This window comes from Bubalus kerabau, chromosome 2 (genome assembly GCF_029407905.1).
Source record: "Bubalus kerabau isolate K-KA32 ecotype Philippines breed swamp buffalo chromosome 2, PCC_UOA_SB_1v2, whole genome shotgun sequence".
Taxonomy (NCBI): Eukaryota; Metazoa; Chordata; class Mammalia; order Artiodactyla; family Bovidae; genus Bubalus; species Bubalus kerabau.
In genome coordinates, this window is record NC_073625.1 from 196,311,366 (window position 1) to 196,323,971 (window position 12,606).

The following is a 12,606-nucleotide window of genomic DNA, read 5'->3' on the forward strand; positions in this document are numbered from 1 at the left end:
ATAAAGTCCGAGGGAAAAGTGCCACCTGGAAGATGGGTGAAGATGCTGTCTCTCCACCAACCCCCACCCTGTTCTTGCTCACTAGCTCCGGACACCCTGACCTCATGGATGGTCTTAACCCCCCAGGTCCTTCTCTCTCCATGGGGGCCTTGAGCTAATGGTTCCATCTACCTGGAATGCCCATCCCTTGACTATCCCCATCACAGACATCTCATTTTCTCTCTCTCTCTCTCTTTTTTTTTATACACCTAACAGGTATTGTGTTTTTACAACTTGAAAGTTTGTGGCACTTCTGTGTTGAGTAGGTCTATTGGCACCATTTTCCAACAGCATTTGCTCATTTCAGGCCTCTGTGTCACATTTGATAATTCTTACAAAATTTCAAAACTTTTCATTATTATTATATTTGTCATAATGATCTGTGATCTCTGATGTCACTATTGCAAAAAGATCACGACTCACTGAAGGAGCAGATGATGGTTAGCATTTTTTTTAGCAATAAAGTGTTTCATTAATTAAAGTATGTACATTGTTTTTTTGGAAGACAGGCTACTGCACATTTAGTACACAACAGTCTAGTGTAAACATAACTTATATGCACTGGGCAACCAGAACATGTGGGAGACTTACTTTATTGTAATATTTGCTTTATTGCAGTGGTCTGGAACCAAATGGGGCTTCCCAGGTGGCATTAGTGGTAAAGAATCCACCTGCCAATGTAGGAGATGCAGAAGATAGGGTTTAGATCCCTGGGCTGGGAAGATCCCCTGGAGTATGAAGTGGCAACCCACTCCAGTAATCTTACCTGGAAAATTTCATGGACAGAGGAGCCTGGAAGTCAACAGTCCATGGGGGTCACAAAGAGCAGACACAACTGAGCAATGGAGCCTTGGAACCAAACCCATAATATGTCTGAGTTCTGCCTGTACTGGCTGCCTCTTGTCTTCCAGAACGTGTTCCCCATATCCCCCCAGTCTAAGGAGCTTTGCTGGCCTTCTCCATGTAACACCCTATTTCTTTCCTTCCTGGCATTCTATCATCCTTAATTCTTTGACAGTCCTCCCTTCAAAAGATGGACCCAGATTACCCTCCTTCTGAACGTGGGTGACTCTCTTGGAGGAGCAGAGTGTGGCAGGAGAGACGGTGATAGCACGTCTCAGGCTGCCTGACTCTACACCCGATTGTCATTTCTGGGGGGACCGGATGCCACGGCGTGGGGATGCTCCAGCAGCCCTACAGGGAGGCCCATGTCAGGAGGAACTGAAGCCTCCCACCAGCAGCCAGCACCAACTCGCCAGGTAAGTGCCTGAGCCTGCTCAGAAAGCAGGCTCACCAGCCAGTCAAGCCCTGAGATGATGGCAGCCCAGACAATAGCAGATGGAACCCAGAGGTACCCTGAACCTGACCTACCCAGCCAAGCCAGTCCCCAAATTCCTGGCCCCCCAGAAGATACCAGAGATAGTGTTTCCTGCTAGTCTAAGCCACTAGATTTTGGGGTGTTTGTAAAGAAGCAAATTAATATGAACACTAAAGTGCTATTGAAAGTGAAAGTCGCTCAGTGGAGAAACAATGGAAACAGTGAAAGACTATTTTTCTGGCCTCTGAAATCACTGCAGATTGTGACTGCAGCCATGAAATTAAAAGGCACTTACTCCTTGGAAGAAAAGCTATGACCAATCTAGACAGCATATTAAAAAGCAGAGACATTACTTTGCCAACAAAGGTCCGTCTAGTCAAAGCTATGGTTTTTCCAGTAGTCATGTATGGATGTGAGAGTTGGGCTATAAAGAAAGCTGAGCGCCAAAGAACTGATGCTTTTGAACTGTGGTGTTGGAGAAGACTCTTGAGAGTCCCTGGACTGCAAGGAGATCCAACCAGTCCATCCTAAAGGAGATCAGTCCTGAATACTTGTTGGAAGGACTGATGCTGAAGTTGAAACTCCAATACTTTGGCTACCTGATGTGAAGAACTGACTCGTTGGAAAAGAGCATGATGCTGGGAAAGATTGAGGGCAGGGGGAGAAGGGGACGACAGAGGATGAGATGGTTGGATGGCATCACTGACTTGAAGGACATGAGTTTGAGTAAACTCCAGGAGTTGGTGATGGACAGGGAGGCCTGGCCTGCTGCAGTCCATGCGGTTGCAAAGAGTCAGACACGACTGAGTGACTGAACTGAAAGTGCGATTATCCTCGTTTTATGAATAAGCACACTGAGACTCAGAGAGGCTAAATGACTCAACTAAGGCCACACAGAGTCAGAATTTGAACAGAGGTGGCCAGATTCCACATCTCCTGACCACTGCACCATATTATCTCCCCCAAGAATGTTCTCAAACCCTTTTTACTTGTGGACAGTGTATCTCAAATAAGGGACAGATTGGGTGGTAGGGAGGCACTGGACCCTCCCCGCTGCAGTCAGATGCAAATTCAGGCCCTGCAGACAGGAGAGAGCTCTGTGACTTAGTTGGGTGTCCCACACCACTCCAGAGTCAGAGGATCCGGACTCACGGCCACCAGCCCCCCAGCTGTCACGTGCTGGGGCCCCTGCTCCTGTGTCTGCTTCGAATGTCAGATGCGCTCTTCCCACTCAAGAACCTATCTTGCCCATCATCCCTACCTGCCACCTTTTGGGGTTCAAGAACACCCTACACCCCTCCCCTCCTTTCATCAGAGCCTGCCTGGCCCTCCTGTCATCCAGATTAGGAGGCCCAGGATGAAGAGGGAGCACTCTTTTGTTACTTTCCTCACCTGTGCTGGGAATGGAACGACCCATCCCTTCAATGCACATTTCTGGAGTTGGGGGGGATGGTGTTAGCCTGGCTTGACTAAGGGATGGCCAGAGGGCCTTGGCTGAGAGCCTGGGCCCAGAGGGACATGGCGGGTTCAGAGAAAACCAGGGAGGTGAAGAAGGAACTGGAGGAAGACACGGCCTGGGGATCCGGGTTCCAGGCCCACGAAGCTGGGTGAGGGAGGCTTGCTGTGGCCCTGGTGGCTCAGTGGTACAGAATCTGCCTGCAGTGCAGGAGACACACGTTCGATCCCTGGGTCAGGAAGATCCTCTGGAGAAAGAAATGGCCACCCACTGAGTATTCTCGCCTATGGACAGAGGAGCCTTGTGGGCTACAGTTCATGGGATTGCAAAGGTGGGCACGACTTAGTGACTAAATCACCATCACTGCCACTCCTCAAAGTATGGGAGGAGTTTGGGATATGTGCATGCATACAAGGAGTTCATGTGTGTGCTGTGTTTGTGTGAGCTTGTACATTTACACATGCATACATGCTCACTGCTAAACTTTTTACACTTTTGACCCCAGAATCTGATAAAGTCCAGAGAGGAGAGGAGCGAGGTCCCCCTTGCCATAGATCATATAGAGATCAGTTCAGTTCAGTCGCTCAGTCATGTCCGACTTTGCAACCCCATGGCCTGTAGTACAACAGGCCTCCCTGTCCATCACTAATTCCTGGAGTTTACCCAAACTCATGTCTATCGAGTCAGTGATGGCATCCAACCATCTCATCCTCTGTCGTCCCCTTCTCCTCCTGCCTTCAATCTTTCCCAGCATTAGGGTCTTTTCAAATGAGTTAGTGCTTCGCATCAAGTGGCCAAAGTATTGGAGTTTCAGCTTCAGCAACAGTCCTTCAAATGAATATTCAGGACTGATTTCCTTTAGGATGGACTGGTTGGATCTCCTTGCAGTCCAGGGACTCTCAAGAGTCTTCTCAAACACCGCAGTTCAAAAGCATCAAATAGACGAGAAGGTGAGATGGTCTGGGGTCAGTCTGGAACCTTGTAGCTTTCTAGGGGCAAGGATATTTGCATGTTGTTTGTAGTTTTTCTCAAACGTGTGGGCCATTCAACTTGAAGTCTGCAATACTGAATGCAGATGTCTTCACCTTAGGGCATCACGTACCCTCTTCCTTTCTCGTTAGGAGGACCTGAGGTTCATCTGCACTCTCTGCTCTGTGCCCTCTCCCCCCGCCCCCCCACTAGCAGGACAGTGGCCCTGAGCACATAATGACACCCAGAACAGCCATAAAACACAGGCCAGCAGTCATCCTGAGCCAGGGGTGCCCAGAACACACTGACAGGTTGAACTCTTTCAGGGAGACTTCCCTTTTTTCTTGAAAGGATCTGCCCACAGCTGGTACAGAGCAGGCACCCAGCTCTACCTAGCAGACATCACCATCCACAGCAAGAAGCCCTGCAACCCTTCTCCCCACCTGCGTCTCAGACCCTCACCCAGAGACTCCCACCCCGGGAGGAGCTAAGTATTAGATGGGAGCTGAAGTGAGAGGGAAAAGCCCACCCAGCCTGGCTTCCCTGCTGCCCCAGAGGCCCTGCTCAGCTGCACTTTGCTCCCCCACGTGTCTGGCTCACCGATGCCACTTCCAATGGCTTCCTGGGTAGAGGCAGACACTTGGTCTCTGGAAGGCAACTCAGCAAAGGAACAGGTCACGAGGCTTCCTACCCAAGTTACTCAAAATTTAAGGACGAGCCAGCCACAGGGGCTCCAGTCCTGGGGTGATGGACAGGCTGTGTCTGAGTCTTGGGAGGGAAATGGGCCCCTCCTCCAGGGGCTGGCCACAAGCAACTGCCTGTCCCTTGGCTGGACACAGAGCTTGCCCCTCTCCTGGGTGTCTCACACAGGAGGCCACAAGGTCCCCAGTGAGGTCCGCACTTGTTTACCATCCACGGCCACAGCTGTCTGCACCTAATGACTTCAGAGGTCTCACCAGGAAAATGCGGGTGGTTCCTGCTATGGCCTGGGGCGGAAAAAGCCACGCCCCCCTGGGTCCTCGGGGACCCATCTAGTTGCATTTTTGGATTAGAGCTGCTCATCTGTGGCCCTGCTTGCACGTTAGGATCTTAGGCAAGAGTCTAAGAAATCCCGGAGTCTAAGCCCCACCGTAAGGCAATTTGAATCCCAGTCTCTGGGGGTAAGGGACTCCCCAGGTGGCACTAGTGGTAAAGAGCCTGCCTGCCAATGCAGGAGACTTAAGAGACGCGGGCTCCATCCCTGGATTGGGAAGATCCCCTGGAGAAGGGAAAGGCAACCCACTCTAGCATCTCTGCTTAGAGAATTCCATGGACGGTGGAGCCCGGTGAGCTACAGTCCATAGGGTCACACAGAGCTGGACATGACTGAAGTGACTTAGCATGCACGCACTCTGGGGCAGAGCCTGTCTGCAGAACCCCTCAGCTCTTTCTGACAGGCAGCCAGGGGTGAGAAGCAGTGGCCAAGAAGAGTGATGCTCCTATCTCGTTTCTGCAGGGTGCTTTTCCCACCCCCAGAATCTGTGCCGAGGAACAAACAGGCAGATAAGAACAAGCACTGCTCCGGGTGATGCGCTCCTTGCAGTTCCCCGGCTCCTGAGAAGCCCGGAGTCCTCGAAAGCCCCTGGCGGGCAGCCTCCAGTAGCGTGTGGGACTCACGACAGATGAATTTCCCAAAGTTCCTGGGAGAGCAGGAGGCCTCCTACCTCTGGCTGTGTGCCGGTCCTGAGGGTCAGAGCCTGCAGCCCCTACCCTGCCCACTGTAGGGAGCCTGAACCCCAGGGCCTGAAAGCAAGGACAGAGCGCCAGGGGTGAAGAGCAAGGACAGAGTCATCTCTGCCTCTCTCCCATCCTCCTCTTCTGCCTCCCACTCCTGATCCCAGAGGGACTGTGGAACCCGTGCCAGCCCCTCTGGCTGTTCTATGGGGTTCAGGCATGCCAGCTGGCAGGAGGCTCTGAATGTTACGAGATCCTGACTGGGCACATTCCTGGGACCTTCTTCATCCACTGTCGAAGGAGGGGCTAAGGGGGCCTGTCCCTCCCTTCCTTCACACCCAGTCCTGCCTGGGAGGTGGTGGAGTCCAAGGTATTGGGCAGCCATGGATTAAGCCCTCATGCAGCCCCCTGACCCAGGCACCCTGGACCCCTCTGCTGGAGAACACGGCCTGGGAGTGACTTGTGGGCACAGCAGCTGCCCACACCTATGTTTCCTGAGTCGCTTGGAACAGCCACCTTCTTCATCTAAGTCAGAGTTCCACTGTAGGCTCACCCCATAGCAGTCTTTCTCAGAAGATGTATTCTTCTGGGTGGGGCAGTTGGTCTGCCCCCAGGATGACCACCACCACTACCAGACCCCCAAGACTGGCGAGGACTGGTGAAGAGTCCTCTGTGAGTGGCGTCAGCTGGCTGAGATTCCAGGGTCAGATACACAGGGGATCAGCAGTGTTACAAGGGCTGGACCTCTGCCCAGGGATGCTGCTGCCCCCGTCTCCTCTGTCCCCATGGACCCCTCCAAGACTTGAGCCTGATCCACAGGGGGTCCCCAGGACCCCTCATCCTATGCACAATGCTGCTAGCTGTGGCCCCTGTGCTGGCTGAAGAGAAGCTGGGTCTCCCCACGTGCTTTCTGGAACCTTCTCCCTTTCACCCCCTTCATTGCTTGTGATGGTGTTCAGAGAGATTATTTGAGTGACAGTTGGTTCAACACCCAAAGGCCATGTTGACTAGAAGGGGAACCAAGTCCTTGATCAGCAAAGTAGATGATTATGACATCGGTTATATTTAAAATGAAGTCGCATCAAGCCACTGTAGAAAGCAGACTTCTCAAAAACCTAAAAACAGAATTATCCTGTGATCCCAAATCACTGTGGATGGTGACAGCAACCATGAAATTAAAAGATGCTTAGTCCTTGGAAGAAAAGCGATGACAAACCTAGACAGCATATTAAAAAGCAGAAACATCACTTTGCTGACAAAGGGCACCATAGTCAAAGTCAAAGCTTTGGTTTTTCCAGTAGTCATGTAAGGGTGTTAGAGTTGCACCATAAAGAAGGCTGAGCACCAAAATATTGATGCTTTTGAACTATGGCACTGGAGAAGGCTCTTGAGAGTCTCTTGGACTCTCAGCCAAGATCAAGCCAATCAATCCTAAAGGAAATCAGTCCTGAATATTCATTGGAAAGACTGATGTTGCAGGTGAAGCTCCAGTACTTTGGTCACCTGATGGGAATAGCCAGCTCATTGGAAATGACCCTGATGCTGGGAAAGATTGAGGGCAGGAGGAGAAAGGGATGACAGAAGGTGAGATGGTTGGATGGCATCACCAACTCAATGGACACGAGTTTGAGCCAACTCTGGGAGATAGTGAAGGACAGAGAAGCCTGGTATGTTGCAATCCACGAGACTGCAAGGAGTAAGACACCACTTAGAGACTGAACCACAAAAACAGTGACCCAGCAATTACACTCTTGGGTGTATATACAAGAAAACTCCAAAACACTAATTCAAAAAGATACATGCCTCCTCTGTTCTTAGCAGCACTATTCACAATAACCAAAACATGGAGACAACCTAAATGCCTGTGGACAGATGAATGGACAAAGAAGATGTGGTGCATATAACAATATGCAAAATGGAATACTACTCAACCATAAAAAGAATGAAAAGTTGCCATTTTCAACAACATAGATGAACTTGGAGTGTATTACGTATAATGGAATACGTCACATAGAGAAAGACAAATACTGTGTGATATCATTTATATCTGAAATCTAAAAAATACAACAAACTGGTGAAAGTTACTGAAAAGAAGCAGACCCATAGGTACAGAGAACACAAGTAGTGGTTACCGGTTGGGAGAGGAAGAGAAGAAGGGGAATACGGGCACGGGGGGCTGAGAGGTACACATCGTTACACACAAAATAAACTACAAGGATGTATTGGACCACAGAGGGAAATAGCCAATATTTTATGATAACTATAAATGGAGTATCAGTTCAGTTCAGTTCAGTCACTCAGTCGTGTCTGACTCTTTGCGACCCCATGAATCGCAGCACGCCAGGCCTCCCTGTCCATCACCAACTCCCAGAGTTCACTCAGACTCACGTCCATCGAGTCAGTGATGCCATCCAGCCATCTTATCCTCTGTCGTCCCCTTCTCCTCCTGCCCCCAATCTCTCCCAGCATCAGAGTCTTTTCCAATGAGTCAACTCTTCACATGAGGTGGCCAAAGTACTGGAGTTTCAGCTTTAGCATCATTTCTTCCAAAGAAATCCCAGGGCTGATCTCCTTCAGAATGGACTGGTTGGATCTCCTTGCAGTCCAAGGGACCTTTAGAAATTGTGACTCGCTATATGGCACACTGGTAATTTATATAATATTGTACATCAACTATACTTCAACAAAAATGGAATTGTATCACAGGGCAATGCATTTATGGAAACTGACAGTCAACACGATCCCTTTATAAAGACTGTGGTAAGGGAGATTGAGTTCCTGGTGTTACTGTAAAGGGTGCCTTGTCATGGGAATGAGTGAAGAGCAATTTGATTTGAAGGGATTTTCTCCTTCCGAAGCAGCAGGCTGAGAAAATGGAACCATGTGAGCCATTAGCTGAGCATCTGGGAAGCATAACAGATGAAGAAGAAGAGGGAGACTTTATCCCTTTATCTTTCCAGATACTGTTCTGTGTGTCAACACAGATTCACACCCAAGTGGCCAGCCCATGCGTGCTATTTTGTAGCCTTCTCATCAGTTTGCATCTGGATTCCTACAGGGGTCTCTAAGTTTAGGTCACAGCTCCAGTCCTCCCTACTCCACTTCCTTTTTACTTAGAAAATGGAAGTATAGTTGATTTACAATGTCATGTTAGCTTCAGGTGTAACACAGGAAGAGACTCCACTTCCTTTTTCACAGAGCTTCCAACTGGGCTCTTTCTAGTTCAGATCCCATCATGTTCCCAAATGAGTTTCCAGGTCATCTGCTGGAAGGTTGTGTTTTTAAGGGTGAGTGTGCGGCTGGTCATCTCATGATCTGCTAGTGCTTTGAAAGTGCTTTCAGAATGTGCCTCAGCTAAGTGGAGAGCTGGGGAGAAGCAAATGGTGCAAACAAACCAGAAGCTCTGCTCCGAGGTACAAACTTAGTTCGGCACACCACAAATATTTCACTCAAAACTTCACCTTTTCTTGGGTGGAAGTGGTGGTGTGCTGGAGCTTGCTTGATTGGCTAGGATAGCAGATTGTCAAATTTTAGGTGTATGAGCTGGTTGTCAAACATGGCCATTGTTAAAAATTAAATTATGCAAATTTACAAACAATTATCTTCAAGGCAAATGAGATCAATACTCAAAACTCATCACTTTCCTACTCAGTTCTTGAAGTTATTTACATGTAGTATCTAAAACGTGGAAATTCTGCAGTATAGCGTTGCTGAAGTCACTTTGATAGCTGGAAATTGGCCATGGTGGGAGTATTTCTACCAGGGAAACTGTCAACGCAACTGATGAAAGCTCGGGTTATTGTTCTGTTGGCTGTCAAGATGGGTGGTTATGAACTAGCGGTGATTTTGTCCCCAGGGGACATTGGTCAACGTTGGAGATTTTGATGGTCACGGACGGGGGCATTACTGGCATAGTGGGTAGAGGTCAGGATGCTGTTAAACATTTAATACATACAGGACAACCCCTAGGAAAAAGAATGCTCAGACTCTCTGGTCTGAAATGTCAGTAGTGAAGCTGAAAAATTCTGCTCTGGATTCAAGGAAGAAACAGGAAATTGTTAATAATGCAGATTCAACTTAAGAGTGTCTCATGTCTGTACCTGTTATATTATGAATACCACCAAAAAACTGAGGAAAGATTCAAATTGTATTTGAAAACTATTATTTGGTTCAAGAAGCTGTTCGGGTCACTGATGAATGAGTGAAATCCGACTTGCATCGTCACCTTCTGTGTTTCACTAAATGCAAATGCAAGTCTCAACCAACATTCCTGTTGGAATGACACTCATTTGTCCATGGCAACCATAGGCTGGCTGCAGGAGCAAGAGTTCTGGAAAATTCCACAAAAATGTTCTGTGAGAATCAGTGTGGATTTACACTATGTGGAATTACAATAAAAAGACTACGTATGTTGTTATTTGTAAATTGTGTGCTCTATGTCCTTTTGATCAATACAATTTATTACAAAAATATGTGTGTATGTACACATTATTTTTCCTAGCCAGCTTGTTGATGAACGTTTACCGGCATACCATTGGTTAGAAGCATCAAAGTTATCTGATGTTCCAGTGTAACACACTCTTTTCGTGTCCTCAGCAATATGTTCATGAATTTTACATCTTGAGAAAGCACAGTGCCGTTCTGGGCAGCTATTTTCCTGGAGGGATTGGGGTAGGGATGATTACGAAAGTGTGATCTGGCTGGTTCCATGGGTGGGTGGAGTAGGAAGCCTCCCTTGCAATGTGATTTGGGCCGCTGGAAGCCTACCTACCACCCCGTACATACCATTCCAGGGACCTGTCTCCTGTGTCATATGGGCCCTTTTGGAGATAGGTGGTTTGTCACTAGGCTAGGAAGGGATGGATGTAGACAGGGACAGAAGGCATGGGGGTGGGTAACACCGTGGGTGCCTTGATTTTTTGGCAGGGTTTTGATCATGCATTTAATCCATTAGATCTCATGGGAGTCGATCTGGGGAAGGCAGAACTGGCCTGGTGAACTTTGATTACAGGCATGGGAGGGAGAGCAGAGTGTGAGGAGTCAGGGTGGGGCAGGGCCCCTCGGGGGAGCTCAGGGAAGGCTACCAGGAAGTGAAGAGGCAGCCTCTGCCTGATTTGCAGCTGCACTGTGTGCTGCGCTCAGTCGGTCAGTTGTGTCTGACTCTTTGTGACCTCAAGGACAGTAGTCTGCCAGGCTACTCTGTCCGTGGGGATTCTCTAGGCAAGAACACTGAAGGAAATGAAAGCGGAAGCTCCACAAATGGGATGCAACTCTCCTGAGGCCAACTTTGATATCCGGAGGACCTCCTGGCCCCCGATATGCCCCAGCTTAGTGCTGGGAACTCTGTGTATGGGATCAGAATCATCCTAGACTTGACAGTTCTAATGTACCAGTTGCTCAGCCTTGTTGGACTCTTCGTGACTCCACAGACTCTAGTCCATCCAGGGGATTCTCCATGCCATGCCCTTCTACAGGGGACCTTCCTGACTCAGGGATCAAACCCCAGTCTTCTGCATAGCAGGCAAATTCCTTACTCTCTGAGTCACGGGGGAAGCTTTAAGAATTGTGGGGCAGGTCAGGTCTGAGCTCCGGCTGATCGTCTGCCGCCGCACGGCTTGCCGCCATGGCCCTCAGCGATGCTGACATGCAGAAGCAGATTAAGCACATGATGGCTTTTATTGAACAAGAAGCCAATGCGAAAGCAGAAGAAATTGATGCAAAGGCAGAAGAAGAGTTCAACATTGAGAAAGTTCGTCTTGTCCAAACCCAGAGACTGAAGATTATGGAATATTATGAGAAGAAAGAAAAGCAGATTGAGCAGCAGAAGAAAATTCAGATGTCCAATTTGATGAATCAAGCGAGGCTCAAAGTCCTCAGAGCGAGAGATGACCTTATCACAGACCTACTAAATGAAGCAAAACAGAGACTCAGCAAAGTGGTAGAAGATACAACCAGGTACCAAGTGCTGCTGGATGGACTGGTCCTCCAGGGTTTGTACCAGTTGCTGGAGCCCCGGATGATCATTCGCTGCAGGAAACAGGATTTCTCTCTGGTGAAGCTGCAGTGCAAAAAGCAATCCCCCTGTACAAAGTTGCAACCAAAAGAGACGTTGATGTCCAGATTGACCAGGAGGCCTACCTGCCCAAGGAGATAGCCGGCGGTGTTGAGATCTATAATGGGGACCGCAAGATCAAGGTGTCCAACACACTTGAAAGTCGGCTGGACCTCATAGCCCAGCAGATGATGCCCGAAGTGCAGGGAGCCTTGTTTGGTGCAAATGCCAACAGGAAGTTTTTGGACTAAGCCAGCAGGAGGTGAGTGACGAGGACGCTCCCGTCATTGGAAGAAACGAGATGGCCTGTATAGCTTCCTCTTTGCTGTCCCCTGCTCTTATTTGTCAGTGGGTGCTCTTCTGTAGCTAATGTTCTCTGACTGATGGGTAATGATGGGAGTCTCAGTTAGTACATTAGGAAACCTTCCTCTAGCTTGTCTCAAAGTAGCATAGTTCCCGCCGTTCTGTAGCACGCAGTTGCGGGGCCAGGTGCGTGCGTGTCCCGCACCTGCTGCTGTCCTGGGCTCCACCATCCAGCCTACAGGTGGTGGGGTGGTAGACTCAGTCCTCAAGTGCATGTGGGCCTCATCCCTTCCGGCAGCAGCAGCTTCTCGCCTATGTGTTTGGACATAGAAGTGTCTGTAAATGTGATTTAAGGTCTATTCCATGAATCTGCTCTATTTATTAAAACACAACGTGGAGGTGGAAAAAAAAAAAGAATTCTGGGGCACACTTCTTCATCCAGGTGGAAAAGAAGGGACCGGGAGGGACCCAAACTGCCTCAGTCCTCATCCTGGAGAAATTCTAAGTGTGTGGAGAAATGCTTGTGTCCCTGGGTTGGCTTCCAAATCCGTGAAAGTGTGTGGCCCCTTAGGGTTCCCTTAACTGCCAGGTCACGTGGCAGATGGACAGTCCTGTAGCATCATGTCTATCATGAGCGTCATGTCTCATGGAGCAGTCCCTGACCACTGTCTCAGGGACACACAGGATGGGGCAGAGGGTCAAAAAGAGTAGAATTGTGGTATGTAAGATCTGCAAGGGGTCTGGGAACACTTTTGT

At 49.0% G+C, this 12,606-nt stretch overlaps 1 pseudogene; it reads left to right on the plus strand.

Moving 5' to 3' along the window:
* Positions 1-11,074: 11,074 nt before the first annotated feature.
* On the plus strand, positions 11,075-12,246 carry LOC129645049 (V-type proton ATPase subunit E 1-like; annotated as a pseudogene).
* Positions 12,247-12,606: the final 360 nt, after the last annotated feature.